Source organism: Globicephala melas, chromosome 11, assembly GCF_963455315.2.
Source record: "Globicephala melas chromosome 11, mGloMel1.2, whole genome shotgun sequence".
In the NCBI taxonomy this organism is placed as follows: domain Eukaryota; kingdom Metazoa; phylum Chordata; class Mammalia; order Artiodactyla; family Delphinidae; genus Globicephala; species Globicephala melas.
The window spans coordinates 19,229,441-19,246,592 of NC_083324.2; the positions used below are offsets into that span (position 1 = coordinate 19,229,441).

General features: G+C 41.7%; 1 protein-coding gene across 7 annotated transcripts in view; it reads left to right on the forward strand.

The window, feature by feature from the left end:
• Positions 1 to 17,152, forward strand: part of FOXP1 (forkhead box P1) — a 598,062-nt gene that overhangs the window by 217,140 nt on the left and 363,770 nt on the right. The window lies entirely within an intron of this gene.

Consider the following 17,152-nt stretch of genomic DNA (forward strand, 5'->3'; position numbering starts at 1 on the left):
CAGAATGAGATAACATTGTAATTCCTAGAAGTTATCCTCAAAAATAAGAACTGTTGGAAGTTAAAGGAACCAAACTTCCTAAGTGAATGACAGTGGCTTCAAGAGTAGCAGTTTTACTTGACTCTGTAACATCTTTGTGCTATAATTCTATAACGCTGAACTCAAATTACGAGCTACGTGGAATGCTGATTCTAGAAGGGAAAGGACAAAATAGGTACACAGATACGTGATTATATATTTAAAAGCACGGTGTCAATAAGGAAGACCTAAGGCTTAACGTGAATGTGTTACTTTTGAGGCAACACAGTTTGCCGCTTCTCTTAAGAACCTCTTCTGTTCTTTCTGCTTTCAGTGTCTCTCTGTGTGTTGCAGTCCTGTGGCATTATGCATGCCCCCAACCAGTGACCTCCAGACTTTTTATGGCTGTGAGACACGTTAAAAGTTCAGGGTGAGTGGCAAACAACACTTACATTGTGTACCGATTAAAAGTTGCCATCCACCTTTGCAGGTGACACGATACTGGATATAGTAATCCCTCAGAAGATAATGGAATGCCCCATTATCAAGCATGAGTTCCAAAGCCAGCAGGAATACGTTTATTGCCTTCCACGATAGCTTTATGGCTTTTCGGAGCAGGATTTGTAACTTGCATCATATCTGTGGAAGGGTGATCTAATGAAGGGTTGGTAAACTTTGTCTCTAAAGGGCCAGATGGTAAATACTATTAACCTCATGGACCATAGAGTCTCTTTTGTAACTAGTCAACTCTGCTGATGTAGCGCAAAAGTAGCCACAGACTATAGGTAAACAAATGGGCGTGACTGCATCCAATAAAACTTCAGTTGCAGAAACAGGTCGTGGGCCATACTTGGCCTAAAGGCCGTAGTTTGTGGGCCCTGATCTAATGCATCAAAGGGGAACAGATGACCTGGAGTCAGGATACCTCACCAGGTAGCAGTCCCTCTGTTATTGAGCAAACCATTTATCAAGAAGAAATGGGAATAAAAAAAATAATGCCCTTTCTACTGAGGTAGGAGTAGGCTGTATTTGTAAGGATGAAAGAAGATATAATGTACAGGAAAGCACTTTGAAAATTTCGAAACTCCTTACAAATGTAACGGATGCCATATACCATTATTATGGTTCACCTAGTGGAATATACCTCCTTCACCCTTTTAATCACATTGGGTTTTCATGAGCTAAATGAGTGTGAGGGAAAGCTCTTTTATTTTCTAAGTCATGTGGTTTGGCTGTATGTTCCTTCTATTTTATAGTTGATGGACAAGCTGTTGAAATGCCTCTTTGGTATCAAATACGGATGAAGGGCTATGCGGATAGATTATGGCAGGCTAAAGATCAAATGCCGATACAGAGCCATTAAATTTCCTTGAATCATCAGATTCTGAGAGTGTTTTCAGATCTTCCACCTTTAAAATAGGCCCTAATAAATAATAATGCTTCGGATGTCTACAAGTATGTTTGAAATTCACAAGCCTTGCATGTCAAAACATAGAGACAGGTTCAGCAAATATGCTTCCCTGGACTAGTGGTACTAATTAAGGAAAGTCATACTTAAACAAACAGCTTGGTGACTAGAGGGGTAATCAGAATCTCCATTCATGAATTCCTAGTTTTTTTTTGTTGTTTTCTGACAAAAAATAGTAGGCTAGTCTTTAGATATGTTTTCATGTCTTTCTATCATTTAAGAATTGTTTTCCAGTAACAGAGATGCACCTATGTGAGGTTAAAAAAGTTAGTTGTGTGTTCTCTCATAAAAGATGTCTGGGGGAGAGCAATTTGCGCTTTCTGTCTTTATGCTCTGCTTGCCTGTTTAGGTGTTGCTTCATTTTCATGGTCACATGATGGCTGCTGGCGCTCCAGCCACTGCTTCTACATCCTGAAAGGAAGAGGCAAGAGTACGAGGAACAAAAAGAGTACTCCTCCCAGCTGAGGAAGTCCTCTTTAAAGAACTTGCCCTGAAGTCTTGCTCAGTGGCTTCTATTTACATCCTTTTATCCACCTCTAATATAAGGGCATCTGGGAACTGGATCCTTAGACTTGAGAAATTTGTTGTCCCAGATAAATTCCAGGTTCTAGTAGTAATGAAGAAAAGGTGTGTGGTCGTTAAGTAGCAATCGTGGTTGCTTATATGAAATCATGCTCTCAGTTTTTCTTCCATATCTAATTTTTATTTATTTTGATGAATGCCTTCTTTCTTTGATTGATTTGTGTGTCTAATGTCTTATTTGAATTTTACATGTTTGAATTTCAGCTTATTCAATTCTCAGCAGAGATACATATCTCAGTAAATATTTTAGGACCATAATATTCTTACTAGAAGTGGCACGGCAAATCTGAGAAAGAAATTTCTGTCTCATGAGACCCATCAACCAAAATTTAAACTCCCAGGGCTTCCCTGGTGGCGCAATGGTTGGGAGTCCACCTGCCGGTGCAGGGGACACGGGTTCGAGCCCCGGTCCGGGAGGATCCCACATGCTGTGGAGAGGCTGGGCCCGTGCGCCACAGCTGCTGAGCCTGAGCTCTGCAGCCTTCGAGCCACGGCTACTGAGGCCCGCATGCCTGGAGCCCGTGCCTTGCGGCAGGAGGGGCCGCCGCAGTGAGGAGCCCGCGCACAGCGACAAGGACCCAGTGCAGCCATAAATTAAGTAATTAATTAATTTTTTAAAAAATTTAAACTCCCAAATTTTCGAATGGATTCTCTCTCCTCTGGATGGGAGATTTTGTTAAAGCCTTAGTCCTAGCATGAGGTCCTAGGACATACAGGCCTGCACCCAACTGTGTTGTTCCCAGTATGTGTGAGGGCTGCCACTGATGGCTTTGAGCTATCCCTCAGAGACTGGACAGTGCTGCCTACTCTGCAGCTCTGCTTTGCTCTTCCCCATGTGTCTGCTGAAAGCTTACTTTGGAGGGTGGAGGAGACAAGTAAGCCACTCCTGTCCAGTTTCCCTATTCCAGATTGGCCTGTACTTTATTCTCGGGAAAATTACCATCCCACGGAAGAGACTTCCCTTTCCTTCATAATATAGTCTCTGCCTATACGAGCCTGTGATAGATGCTCGTGAAACACGGTAGCTGATGCGTTCACAGACATTTCTTGGATGCCTGCTGTAGCTGTAGGATAGCAATGTGGGTAAGAGTGTCTGCACTGAAGTTAAATCAGCCTAGGTTCACATTCCACCATTTCCATTTACTGGTTGAGTGCCCCTGCGTCAGTTACTTAACCTTTCTGGGCCATGACCTCCTCATCTGGGAAATGGGGATACAAATAGGAGCTGGATTCCTATAAAGAATTACTGAGATGATGGTTGTAAAGAGCTCAGCACAGTTCCTGGTAGGTAATAAATGCCAGCATAGTGCCTTGCGCCCTGGGTGATGTGCTGGAAATCCCAGTCTGAGGAGTTTTTGCCGTCCTCTGGCTGGTCCGCTGGCCATTACTGTACTGGTAGACAATGTATATTTCACAATCCATTGCTTCTCGCCTGGTATTCTGTTGGAAGTTTAAGTAAAGCCCTGGGAGGTGGCTTTGATGCCCGTCTCCAAGGACTCTGCAGCCACGTATACAGCTGGACAGCCCGGCTAACGGAACTTAGATCTCTGGGTCCCATTTTGACGCTTTCCCCTGAGAGGCAATCAGTTCGTTCTTTATTCCGTTTTTTGACTTACTCAGACGATGGGCCTGCCCAGCAAGCAGAATTCACTAACTGCTTTCACGTTGGTATTGCTGATGATAATCTGAAAGTCAGTAGGGTTTCACTCATGCAGGCTGGTGCTCCATGAGGTCGGTCTTGCCCGGCCTCATCCCGGTCCCCGCCTTTGTGCTGAGTCTGCAAAGCAGCCCCTGGTCCCCACACGTCTTCTTGGGACTGGCCCTCAAAGAACAGTGTCGTATGCACAGAGAAGCTGCCGCATGACTGTGGCAGAGATCATCAGCTGTGCCCGTGGACGGCCCAGTTGGCGACGTGTCCCAGAGATTGAGAAGCGTTGGCGACCACTCGACCATGGCTGTCTGTTGATTACTTGACTCTGTGGAAGTAGTGGCTTGTAGGAGTGGCTCTTACTTTTTCAGGAGACTCTTGGAAACTAACTTTTTCCTCTGTGGTTTCAAGTATTTTATTTAGACACTGTTCCTGTGCTCAGTTGCCTTAAAATCTTCCTCGCCCCTGGACCATGCGATTCTCTGTCTGGAACAATTTTTGTGCTTCACAGAGCTAACCCCTTCTCATCCTTCATTATTCAGTTCAAATATCACCTTCTTGGGGTGGGCTTCCCTGACTACCCCCGTTAAAGGTGATTTCCCTCTTCCCCCTTCTCACTGTCAGCCACCCAAGCCTCTTGTCTGTTTCAACTTACTACAGCTCTGTCACCTTCTGAATATACCTGTTAACCAGGTAATAAGCAAGGGGCAGATCTGTCTGCATCAGTGTTGCTTCTTCATGGCTGACAGTGCCCAGTGAATAGTAGGCAGGCTGTCAGTCAGTATTTGTCGAAGCAGTCAGAGGACATTTGGAATTTCCCTGTGAATTTCTATATTTCATGGTACTAAGAGGACTGCATCTGGGTGAGAGAGTAAGAAAAGAAATGAAACCACACACGTCACCTTTATTATAGGAATAGAATCCTGCCCTTGGGTTTTCTCTGGAAAGCTTCCTCTCTACCTTGTACAAGTCTTTGATACTCTGTGTGTCCCATCCGGAAAGGGTTATACATCATCACCTTCCCCATGAAGACAGAATCATTTGCCTTTTGGTTCTAAAGCTTACGGTGGGTGGTATAAGTTCATTAAGGGTGTTGGATTCCAAGCCCAAATCCCAGCACTCTCATTCCCTGGCTCTTTGTTCTTGGACAAATTACTTCCTCTCTTTGGTCCTCAGTTTACTTACCTGAGGCAGGGGAAATAGCATGACCTAATAAATAAGCTCGTAGTGTTCGTGCAAGGGTTAAATGAGATGCTATGTGTACAGTGCTTTGCACAGGATCTGGAACAGAGTAACGATGCTGTTGATTCAGGAAGATCAACAGAAGGGTATTGGGAACCACACTGACAAAACTCATAACGTCCTTTCTTGTGATCTTCATTTTAAAGGGGATAAAGATGGTGAAGAACCTGGATTCCCTATTAGATTCGCTCATTTCATGCACTGAATTACCTTTAAAAAGTGGAAAATGAGCGAGCAGTGGGATGACCTGTTTTATATTTGTTGTTAGCATGTCGACTGTTGGATGTGAGGGATCTGTTTCAGATAAGGCCAGTGATAAACCTCAAATGCTGGGATGGCTCAGTGTTTGGAGCCCAACCCACATGCAGAGACACCTTTGGAATTTGGAGTTGAAGGTCCTGCACTGTCCTTACGCTGCCTGGCTGGGGAGATGTTTCATCCTTAAGTAGTCAGAGCTCATTTGATCTCCTGCCTCACAATAGACCATGTCTTAAGTTGCCTGGAAATTCTAATTTTAAAAAAATTGGGGACTTCCTGGTGGTCCAGTGGTTAGGACTTTGCACTGCCAATGCAGGGGGCCCGAGTTCCATCCCTGGTCAAAGAACTAGATTCTGCATGCATGCCACAACTAAAAAAAAAAGAAGATCCCACAGGTGGCAACAAAGATCCTGCGTGTCACAACTGAAGACCCAGCGTGGCCAAATAAATAAATAAATATTTTTTTAAAAAATTGTACCCTTGATGTGTTGGTCCTGAAAATTTACATATCTCTTTTTTGAAAGGAAATTCAAGTCTGTATGGATTGAACGGAGGTAGATGTAAATATCTTTCATTGTGAGCTTTTATTTCTTTCACCTGCTTAAGGTAGAGGGTCTGTTCTGGTTGCTATGTTGTGTTAGTTGGGGCCTGGTTGAACTGTGCTGTTTGTTGTGCATTTGCTGTGTGAAAGCCCAAGCACAGAGAGGGATTTGTCTCTCTCTCTATCCCACAGCTTTTGGTGGTAAAAGATGAACTATATCAAGTCACATACTCTCATTGACATGATTTATGGAAGAGCTAGTGTTATCTAAGAAATTTAAAGAGCTGATAGGGGCTTCCCTGATGGCGCAGTGGTTAAGAATCTGCCTGCCAATGCAGGGGACACGGGTTGGAGCCCTGGCTCGGGAAGATCCCTCATGCCGCAGAGCAATTAAGCCCGTGCGCCACAACTACTGAGCCTGCACTCTAGAGCCCGCACACCACAGCTACTGAAGCCCGCGCGCCTAGAGCCCGTGTTCCACAAGAGAAGCCACCGCAATCAGAAGCCTGCGCACCGCATCGTAAGAGTAGACCCCGCTCACCGCAACTAGAGAAAGCCCGTGCGCAGCAACGAAGACCCAACACAGCCAAAAATAAATAAATTAATTAATTAAAAAAGAAAAGCCATTAATTTTTGTTGACTTATAATTTGTCCCTCTCAGCTTAATAAAAATAAAAGAGCATGAGTAAAATACAGTTTAGGGCATCACATTTGGTTCCTAATATCCTTTTTAGAAGCAAAAAAGCTAAAGTTCAATGAGCAGGAGTTAAGTGAAGCAAACGATTCAGGAAAAACCTTTATTAGACTCATAACAGCCCTTGGAGTGGCAAAGACCCAGCTTTTCTTCCATCTATAAAAAACATGCAACACCCTTGTCTCCAAATACCATTTCAGAAACGAAAACAATAATCACGAAAGGGGAAACAGATCCGTGTAATGCGAGACTTGATTCGTGTCGTTTACACGGGAAGCCTGACAACCTGGATCACCACCCATGCAGCCGTCTTCTCAGTATCCTGATGCCTGAGCATCAGCAGGAAAGATTAGGAGCGTTCCAAGGGGTTTTCTCTGATGTTTTGAAATGTTGCTGCCTTCAGTGTGCCTCTCAGGGCCAGGTGAGTCTGGTTATGATGTGCTGGGGCTTGAATCTCACATTGCCGCTTCTTATGGACCGTCAGTCAACCTTTATTTACCCTGGATGTTCACATCAAGAGAGGCCGTCTTTGTCCATATCTGCCCCAGATCATTTGTTACTGGTGACACAAATCTATTCCTTCACTTCCAGCCCACTTCTTAAACATGATAATTTTTTTTAATTCTACCTGAATAAAGCATGCATATGGTTTTCTGTAGTTGTATATGCCTAGAAGAACTTGCATTTCATGTTATCACCAATCCTTGTGTGTGTAGTTTCCCCCTTCTCCCTTACAAGTAATGAGAGAGAAGAGTAGAATTTTTAAAACTCATGCAAAACCTAATCCTGAGAAATTCCAAAAACCAGTGGTGAAGAGAAACAGTCTAGTTGTGAAAAGTCTTCCCTGTAATAGCTGCCTTTAGTGGGAGTTTACATATTAGCTCACAAAACTCTATGAGATGGGTATGATTCTAAAAAGTCCATTTTACAGGTGAGGAAACTGAGGCCTAGTGAGGTGAAATGATTCCCTCAAACTTCTCTGCTCATTAGAAGTAGAGCTGGGATTCAAACCCAACCACTCTTCCTCTGGTGCCATGGCTCCTAACCACCGCACCATATTGTTTTCACCATGTAAGCATCTTCCTAGGGTGTTGATTTGCAAGCATGGTTTTGTTTGAACATACATTTTTCACTTTGGGGCTGCTTGTATGCTACGTGTTGAGACTTTATACTTCAGTGCCATGTAACCAGCTCTGTTTGTTCTTAGTAGCCTTTTTCAAATGCTTTAATTCTTTTTGCTAGTACAAGAGCTTTGGGAAATAAAAGTTAAGTCCCGATGTGATTCAGAACAAGGACAGCCACTTAATTGGCGTTCTTCGGTCTCTAGTTGGACGTGCCTTTTAAGACATTTTCTCTAGATCTTTGAGTCATTTTTCTCTGGTACATTATTCTAGTTAACCTCATCTCTGCAGCCCTCATTTTAGTTCATGTTAGCCTCTGACTACCCAAAGATTGAATTGTTCCACTCAATCACCTGTGTGAAAAAGTGTGGCAGGCGAGAGGGTCCCCTTCCCAAAGCAGCAGTCCTGTACCTGGGGCATTTTCCCAGCAAGCAGGTTTAGTTCTTGAGATGCATTCACCTGGAAGGCTTTTTATTTACGAAAGTGAAGATCTGGGTACTTACAGGTAACACTGGGTAGCAAAGTTAGAAGATCTTTGGTTCCTTGGTCAATAGAATTCCAGATTCATAAGCTGTATGCCAAGGACTTTGACGTTCAAAAATAACAGATAATAGGTTTTTAAAAAACATAGTAAAATGTTAGGTTTGAAAAAAATATAGAAAAGCCAGTCACAAAAGACCAACGAATAAGCAGTTTTTACTCCAGGGGTTGGAATTGTCTGCATGTCCTTGTTAACACAAACAGCAGACCATTTTTAATGTGTCTGTGCCTTCAGATACTGAGCCCACCATTTGTCAGGCCTCTTGGGTAACTTGGGACCAGTTTAGGCATAAAGAGGAATTCAGTGGCTCATGATGCTGGAAACTCGGCTGGTAGCATGAGCTTCAGGAGCATCTGGAGTGGGGGGTTCAGATCTCGCTGTTAAGTCTTGGTCTCAAGTCGCGCGCAGTGCTCTGTGCTGGATTCCTTCACGGAGTTGTTGACCGGTTTGTCGCAACATAACCCTTCATCACTCTGCTTTTGTAGCAACTCCAGCAGAAAGGAATCTTTGTTTATAAGTTCTAGCAGCTCTCACAGAATCTGGATCTTCCTGGTTCTGCGATTGGTCCCTTGTGTGCCATGTGCCTATCACTGAAACAGTTTCTGGGGTTGGAGCAAGGCTGGGTTGGCGGGGAGGTGTGAAGCAGTGGGTAGCCTGGCGTGGGTCACATGCTCGTCTCAAGAGAGGTGAATGACCTTTGACCTGCACAAGACAATGGAAAGTGGGTGAAAGGGGTGCTTGTTTCAGAAGAAAGGGACAGAATTTTCGGAAGGTAGAGTGCGCATATATATCCTATAAGGCACTGTACCTTTTTTTTTTTTTTTGAAGCACAGGCACCTTTTAATTTTGCAGTAATTTCAAAGTTACAGAGAAGTTGCAAGAGTAGTCCAGGAACTCCCCAAAAGGATCCCTTTGCTTAGATTCAACGTTTTGCTCCTTGGCTTTATCATGTCTTATCGATCTACCTATGTAATACACATACACACATATGTCTATACTTATACGTAATTGTTTTCAAAACCATTTGAGAGTTGATTGCAGGTGTCATACCCTTTTATTCCTAAATAAATCAGCGTTTTTTTTTCCCTAGGAACAAGGACATTCTCTTACATAACCACAGTATAATGAGGTAATATTGATACAATATTAATAAAATATAGTCCGAACCTCAGTCCCTATTCAGATTTCATCCAGTTGTCCTGATCATGTCCTTTATAACTATTTTTTCCTGGTCCAGGATCCAGGATTGCTCAGAAAGGCACTGTACTTGATGCACAGTAAAGATATAGGATTACAGAGGTGGCAGGAACCTTTAAATATCATGTAGCCCAGCTCTCCAAGATTGAGTGTCATCTGAGATGTTCTCCATTAAGTTCTGTGCCTACTACTTGGACATCTCCAGTGACATTGACATCGATGAAGTGGGTTTTGCCTCAAAAATACTACCATGCCTCTGTCCTGAAGGAGCCTGGGCTTCATTCATTGCTGTACTCCTTCCGTCTGTCCTTCTGTCCAGCCATCCGCCAACCATCTGTCACTGTCGTAGGTCCTAAAGCAAGGTCTTTGACTTCAACATACTTACATCTACAAGGTAGACAGAAAGGTCAATTATAATACAGTGCTAGAGAAGCTACAGAAATACTGATAGATTGTACACGTATATATGAGGTTGGGGAGGAGACATCGGAGGTGGGAGATGGGAAGCCCTCCCCGAAGCAGTGAGATCTGGCTGGGACCCTTAAGGATGAATAGGAGTTAGTTACCAAGTAGCCAAGGGAAAAATGATCAGATTGGTGGACTTACTGTCTCTTCTAGAATTAAACCCTACATTTGGACTTGGATTTGAATTACCTAGGGAAAACGGCTTATAAAATACCTTACTTAGCCCAGTTAAAATATACGTGTCTTTTAGGCCATACCAGTGATGTTAGTGACGGGAAATAGCTGCTGATGAAGGGTTTCTGTCCGGGCTAGCCACGTGGCATCTGTCAAGTTACCCTGATTGCCTTTCTCCTACTAAGTACATAACAAATGAGTGAATAAAGCTTCCATGGGTAAAGTTTTGGTGAGTTAAATTATAGAATTTCTAGTAACACTTCTCTAAGAATTTTGAAAGGATTGGACTTTGTTTGTTTTTTCATACATTCTTTTTTTTTAACATCTTTATTGGAGTATAATTGCTTTACAATGGTATGTTAGTTTCAGCTTCACAACAAAATGAATCAGTTATATATATACATATATTCCCATATCTCTTCCCGCTTGCGTCTCCCTCCCTCCCACCCTCCCTATCCCACCCCTCCAGGCGGTCACAAAGCACCAAGCTGATCTCCCTGTGCTATGCGGCTGCTTCCCACTAGCTATCTACCTTACGTTTGGTAGTGTATATATGTCCATGCCTCTTTATCACTTTGTCACCGTTTACCCTTCCCCCTCCCCATAGCCTCAAGTCCATTCTCTAGTAAGTCTGTGTCTTTATTCCTATTTCACCCCTAGGTTTTTCATGACTTTTTTTTTTTTAATTCCATATATATGTGTTAGCATACGGTATTTGTCTCTCTCTTTCTGACTTACTTCACTCTGTATGACAGACTCTAGGTCTATCCACCTCATTACAAATAGCTCAATTTCGTCTCTTTTTATGGCTGAGTAATATTCCATTGTATATATGTGCCACATCTTCTTTATCCATTCATCTGATGATGGACACTTAGGTTGTTTCCATCTCTGGGCTATTGTAAATAGAGCTGCAATGAACATTTTGGTACATGACTCTTTTTGAATTATGGTTTTCTCAGGGTATATGCCCAGTAGTGGGATTGCTGGGTCATATGGTAGTTCTATTTGTAGCTTTTTAAGGAACCTCCATACTGTTCTCCACAGTGGCTGTATCAATTTACATTCCCACCAACAGTGTAAGAGGGTTCCCTTTTCTCCACACCCTCTCCAGCATTTATTGTTTCTAGATTTTTTGATGATGGCCATTCTGACTGGTGTGAGATGATATCTCATTGTAGTTTTGATTTGCATTTCTCTAATGATTAGTGATGTTGAGCATTCTTTCATGTGTTTGTTGGCACTCTGTATATCTTCTTTGGAGAAATGTCTGTTTAGGTCTTCTGCCCATTTTTGGATTGGGTTGTTTGTTTTTCTGTTATTAAGCTGCATGAGCTGCTTATAAATTTTGGAGTTCTTGTGGGTAAAAAAAAAAAATATTCTGAACTTCAGTTTTTGAATGTTACCTGAAGATAAAAATAGTACCTTCCCAAGGGTTAGGGTTTATATGGAGAATAAACATATTGATCCGTATGAAACACCGATCATGATGGTGGCACCTAAGGAAGCACTTAATGGATGTTACTTACTATCAGAGGGTGTCCGTGATTTTTACCCCATAGGTTGTCAAAGGCTTAAAAAAGTAATTTATTGTATCAATGACTAATAACTAGTTGATCTAAAAATGTTTTTCCATATACCCTGAATGTAATATATTTTTTTTATTTTCGCATATTACTTCTATTATAAAAATTAATGATATTAATGATGGGAAGATTTAGCAAAGAACTTTAACTCCACATGCTTTTAATGCTTCCCTGAATTAATAATTTTCATGTCCATCATATTTTCTCCTTGGCCCACAATTCATCCCATATTTGGATCTTGGCAAATGATGACTTGGTTAATTAGGCAGTCTGTTAACTCTGATTACTGAGTTATAACAGATCAGTGTAGAAGCATCAGTGTGCAATTTGGATTCAAATGCTCTTCATTTTATCAAAACAAATTTACATTTAGGGGTAAGTATGTTGAAATGCATTAGGGTAAAATGATGCATTTCATCAGGAAAATTTTAAAAGGAGAAAGAATTATTTCCTCCTACTAAGTTATTTTTTTATTATGACATTCGTCACATTATCTTTCACTAGGAATAGACTTAAAAGCTTGGAATTTTCTTTTAAAGCTTGAAAATTATAGCTGATTTAATTCCTCTATTATACAAATAGGATGGATGCGTTGCATTTTTATTTAAGCATAATTTAGTATAGCGACACATGGTTATATTCCAGTTCTGACCACAGTGGCCTCTGATACTGGACTTACTTGTGGAAGTGAGTCTTGACTGTGTTGGGGGGTGGAATTAGTGGGTTACATTAAGTCTCGCTCTCTTTCACAGCTGAAGGGATTGGCAGTTATTAAATACGATTGGGCCTTTGTAGTCCTTTCTCTTCCTTGTTTAATGGCTCCTCATTCCTTCAGGGCAGTTGGAGTATCAAAACCTTGCTTGCCTACTCCATCTCCATCTCTGCCTGCCTTCCTTCTTAGCACAGAACGCCGAGCCTTGCAGAAAATGCACAAACAAGTAAACACAAGAATGATTTTCCAGATTCAGTGAACGCTGAAATTTGTGTTAGCTTCCCCTAACAGTTCTATGAGGTGTCAGTAGCATTCAGAAGACAGCACCTCACCCTTCTCTCCCTCCCTGCTTTCGCACACACCTACACGTGCACGCGCGCGCACACACACTGAACTCCGTAACGGGTACCTAGGAGGTGCTGAATAGGTATTTGTTGAACACTGATTGGTGGAAAAGTTGAAACACTGACAGTCTCCCACCCCACGCTCCCAGGCTGCTCTTAGAGCCGGTCCAACAGTAGGGACCCTGTCCGATACTGCAACCGTGAGAGTAAGTGGGGCTGATGAAGTTAATATTTATTTTTTCAGTAAGCTTACTGGAGTCTGACCTTTCTGAATTGCTGTGTTCTAGTTCCATGGAAAATAGAGCTAGAGAGAGAAAATGTTTTTTACACTCAATGAACTTAGTATCTTGTTGATTGGTCATATTGAGGTGACCATAGGTCAGAAATAGGAAACCCTAGTTCTTTAACTTGATTCAGTGAAAGCATCTAGTTTATGCAAAACTGGCTTTTTTAAGGCTAGAAGACCCTCTGACTTTGTAGGTAAAGCAGAACTTTGCTTAACTCAAAATGGAAGTTGGGTTTTTATGAATTTGATTATTTTCTCTTAATTGGGAACAGTTAGTAATAATTATAGGTGACGCTCATTTTGGAGGGGCTTGTGGCTGGTTGTTCAAAGGTAAAGTGATGTTTTGAGCGCCAGTGTGACAGATTTGAATGACAGTCAGCCTGAATAATTCAGTTTCCCTACCTCCCCATTCCTTCCAAAAGAACGAACCAAATAAGGAATTTTTAAAAACCCAAACCATTCTGGAGTCTATGAATTTTTAGTCATTTTCAAAAGACGTAGTTTGACAGAGAGACATCCTCGGGGGCTTTTATGTGTGAGGTAAACCCACTGGAACATTAATTTCTTTCTTTTAATGGGGCTTCAGATACCTAAATAATACATGTATTATAATAATAAGTTGCCAATAGAGAGCCTTCTGGAAAACAACTCCCTAAGGAATGAGATAAGAAGTGAAGTCCAGTTGTCTTGTTCTTTTGGCTGTGCCGTGTGGCACGTGGAATCTTAGTTCCCCTAGCAGGGATCGAACCCGTACCCGCTACACTGGAAGCGCGGAGTCTTAACCACTGGACCGCCAGGGAAGTCCCAGCTGTATTTTCAAGTGTCCCTTCAGACAGAACATTCTTACCCCACATCAGTGGCCCCCAAGAAGTCTTAATGGCAACGTCAGGGAACTTTCTCAATTAAGTGCTTCTTAAATAAATAGGTCTGTGGGCAGAAGTAAGCAGCCTTGTTGGAAGGTTGGGTACTATGACTCTGTGGTTTTATTAATTACATTTATTCTTTTAAGATGACCCTGGATGAAAACAACCACCCCTTCTGTGGTCATGGTTAGCAGATGTTTACCGTAATATTCTTTGCTCCGTGGGAAAAAAAAAAAAGCCTCTTCCACCCAACAAAAACAGCCACAGTTTGCTTGGCTCAATCAGAACTTTGGCGCTTGGGTCTTACTTTATATATCATGGCTCCAGTCACACAGCCTTTCCAAGTGTGAGGCTTAGGTCACTCCAGCATCTGCAGGAGCGCCTCACTCAAACAGTGATCTATTATGTGAGCGCTTAATTCTTATACTGTTTTTGGCGTCCACCCTTCCTCGTTGAAACCAATATCCTATATGCAAGGCTCTCCTTGTTTTTCTTGTAGGAGCATGCTGGCTCCTCCTTAATTTCAAAGCCTTTCACCTAGGTCTGATGGCCATTTTTGTGAGGATTTTGAGCGTAGAGATAAAGGCAAGGTTCGCCTACTCCATCTGAGAGTTTGGATTTTCCTGGGCTCTCTCTGAAATGAAAGGCATCTCCTTGTCTCATGTTTTTTGTTTGAAAGGTGTCTTTTCTTATTGCATGTTGAGTGTGCTTAACCACCTCACTTCTCATATTTTTTTTTCTTGCCAATTCCTTTTTTTTTTTTTTTTTTTACAAGCAGTAAGTGCTCATGAACCTTTAGATGATCCCTGCCTACACCTGCCATTCATGGTTCTAACAGGTATTTCAGAAGCAGCCCCCTCATTTGTCCTGATTTCCGCTCTGAAGAATGCCTCTTGCTCTTCGGCAGTGCTGAAAGGAAATACAACAGCACAACTTTGCTTTTCTTGGGAAGCTCCTCCCTTTGGAATGGAGAACTCTGGGTGGCTCTTCTTATTTTGTCTCCATCGCCAAAATAAGCAGGGATCTTGCATAACACCAGGGTAGGAAAAAAGAAGTAATTTTAAGGGAAACGTACGTTCATGATGAGAAAAAGGGAGTTAGAACGGGACAGAGGACAGTGGTCCACAGAGGTAAAGACATCTTTTCCATTCAGGTAGGAAACCAGGTTTTGATCATTCTGGTATAATTTATAAAATAAAAAAAGTTGCTTCCTCCCATCCCCAAGTCTTTTCTTTGATCCAGTTAAAAATAAATCTTGAGATTAGAAAACCAAGGCTCATAGGTTACTTAATTGATGTATGTGGTAGTTGGAATAGATCAAGTCTTGTATTTGTGAAATTATTTTCCTACAATCTTAGTTAACCCTAAGTGATTCCCTTGGAGATGACTTGATTTGAGATGCTTGCCCTAATCTGAACCCAGTGCCAAAGCTAGCCAAATAGGATTCTTGTTTGGTCTGACTTTAGGAACATGGAAGAGACATCTGAGCATTCAGATGAACCAAAGATGTCTACTCTAGCTGTTTGGCTGATTAGTGGACATATTATTTGTCCTTTTAAGTGATTCCAAATAATGTCTGTTGATAGAAACAGAGCAGACACTTCAGTGTTTCAGACTGTTTGTGGGTGGCAGGTTTTGAAAATGCAGCTAATTTGCAAAAAGAAGAAAGAGTAGGGAAAAAAAAAAAGCGAAAGAACCAAAAAAACAAAATCTTAAAAGTTTCAGTTTCATCCATTCTCAAGGTTTGAAAATTTCAAAGCTGGGGGAACATCGAGCAACGTTCTTTCGCCATTGTAAATTAAACAACTCGTGTCCTTAAGATATAGCTGTGAAGGCGGTAGGGCCCAGGAGCATTGTGGGCACTGGCATATGTCAGCAGTGCCAAAGCCAGAGGGATTTTGGTTGGGCTCGCACAAACGGTTGACAGGAGCGTGGATAGCCCCCAGACTGGGGAACCTTGATCGTGCCTGGAACTGACTGTTTATATGTACACTTGTTTCTCACGTATACAAAAAGTGCCTCCAAACAAAAGCCAAGTCATGACCTAATAAAGAGCCCGCTTCTTAAAGAGCCCTACGTCCCTGAGTGCTGAAACAGGTAGGCTTGGAAACTAGCGTGGTGGACCCAGGCTTGTGTTCAATCTGTTTGATTAAAATAAAAGTCTTATTAAGATTTAAAAACGTACATTAGAAAAAAATTCCAAACCTACCCCTCACCCCCGAAACAGGGAAGCAAAACCATTTAAAATAGATAATTCTTAGATGTTGGTTTAAGGTTCAGCTATTTTAATTTGTTAGTCCACTGCTTTTCCCCCCAAAGGTTTCAAGAAAAGGTTTTCAGTAGGACCTGAGCCATTTCACTGTTGGAAAAATGAAGTTTCAAAAAATCAGGATATGGGCACACACAAAAAGGAATTTGAGTTAGAGTTCCTTTTAAGCTTTCGAGAGTAGGCTATGTTCTGTTATTTTTCTAGTGTTTTTTGTCCTTTGAGTTTAGTCAAGCTATAAATGGTGGCAGATACCATCTCTATATTTGTGGGTAGTAAGAAAAGCTTCAAGGAATATGTCAGAGCAGAACTAGAAATCCCAGAAGTCTTGTTTAATAATTAGAATCTGAACATTAATCACATTTTTACTGTTTGTCAGCTACTACTGTAATATACCAGCACTAACTTACTAAATCCTTATGAATACTTTGAAATAGCTACTCTTACTACCTTCGTGTCTCAGATAAGTAAACTGCGGATCAAAGAGGTTAGCTGTGTTAAATTGCCTGGGGTTACGAAAAAAGTAAATGCAAGTAAATAAAGTCTAGAGTCTGGTTAACAGCAATGTACCAGTGCCATTTTCCTTGTTCTGATAATGTACTACAGCTATGTAAAAGGTCATCATTGGGGGAAGCTAGATGAAGGGTATATAGGACTCGGTGCTATATTTGCAACTTCCTGTAAGTCTGTAATTAATTAAAAATGAAATTTTTTTCAAAATGGCAGATTTTACACTTGAGTCAAGGTCTCTTTGCTTTTGAAATCCAGATTATTCACCGTTATGTCTTCATAGATCGTTTGACCAGCAAGAAGATGGCCTTTGCTCCACTACCTTTCTAGGTTAAGAGTTTCAGGTTACCCAGACCATTTTGTGTGGGCTCCCATAACTCAGTGTAGTTTTAGGAGCCAGAATTTATCCTTGACTTTCTTGCTTCCTTATCACATTCCTCCTTTCCCTCCCCCAATCCCAAAGTCATCCACTCTGATCTTGATAGAGACAGTGGAGATCATTTATCTTGTCATTGGAATCTTTCAGTAAATGCTTTGCTGAGGAGAGGTGGTCTGACACTTTTAATGAGTTTCAGAGTAGATTTGTAATTCCTGATGTGTACATGGAAATGCATATGGACATCTAGAAAGGAGTAT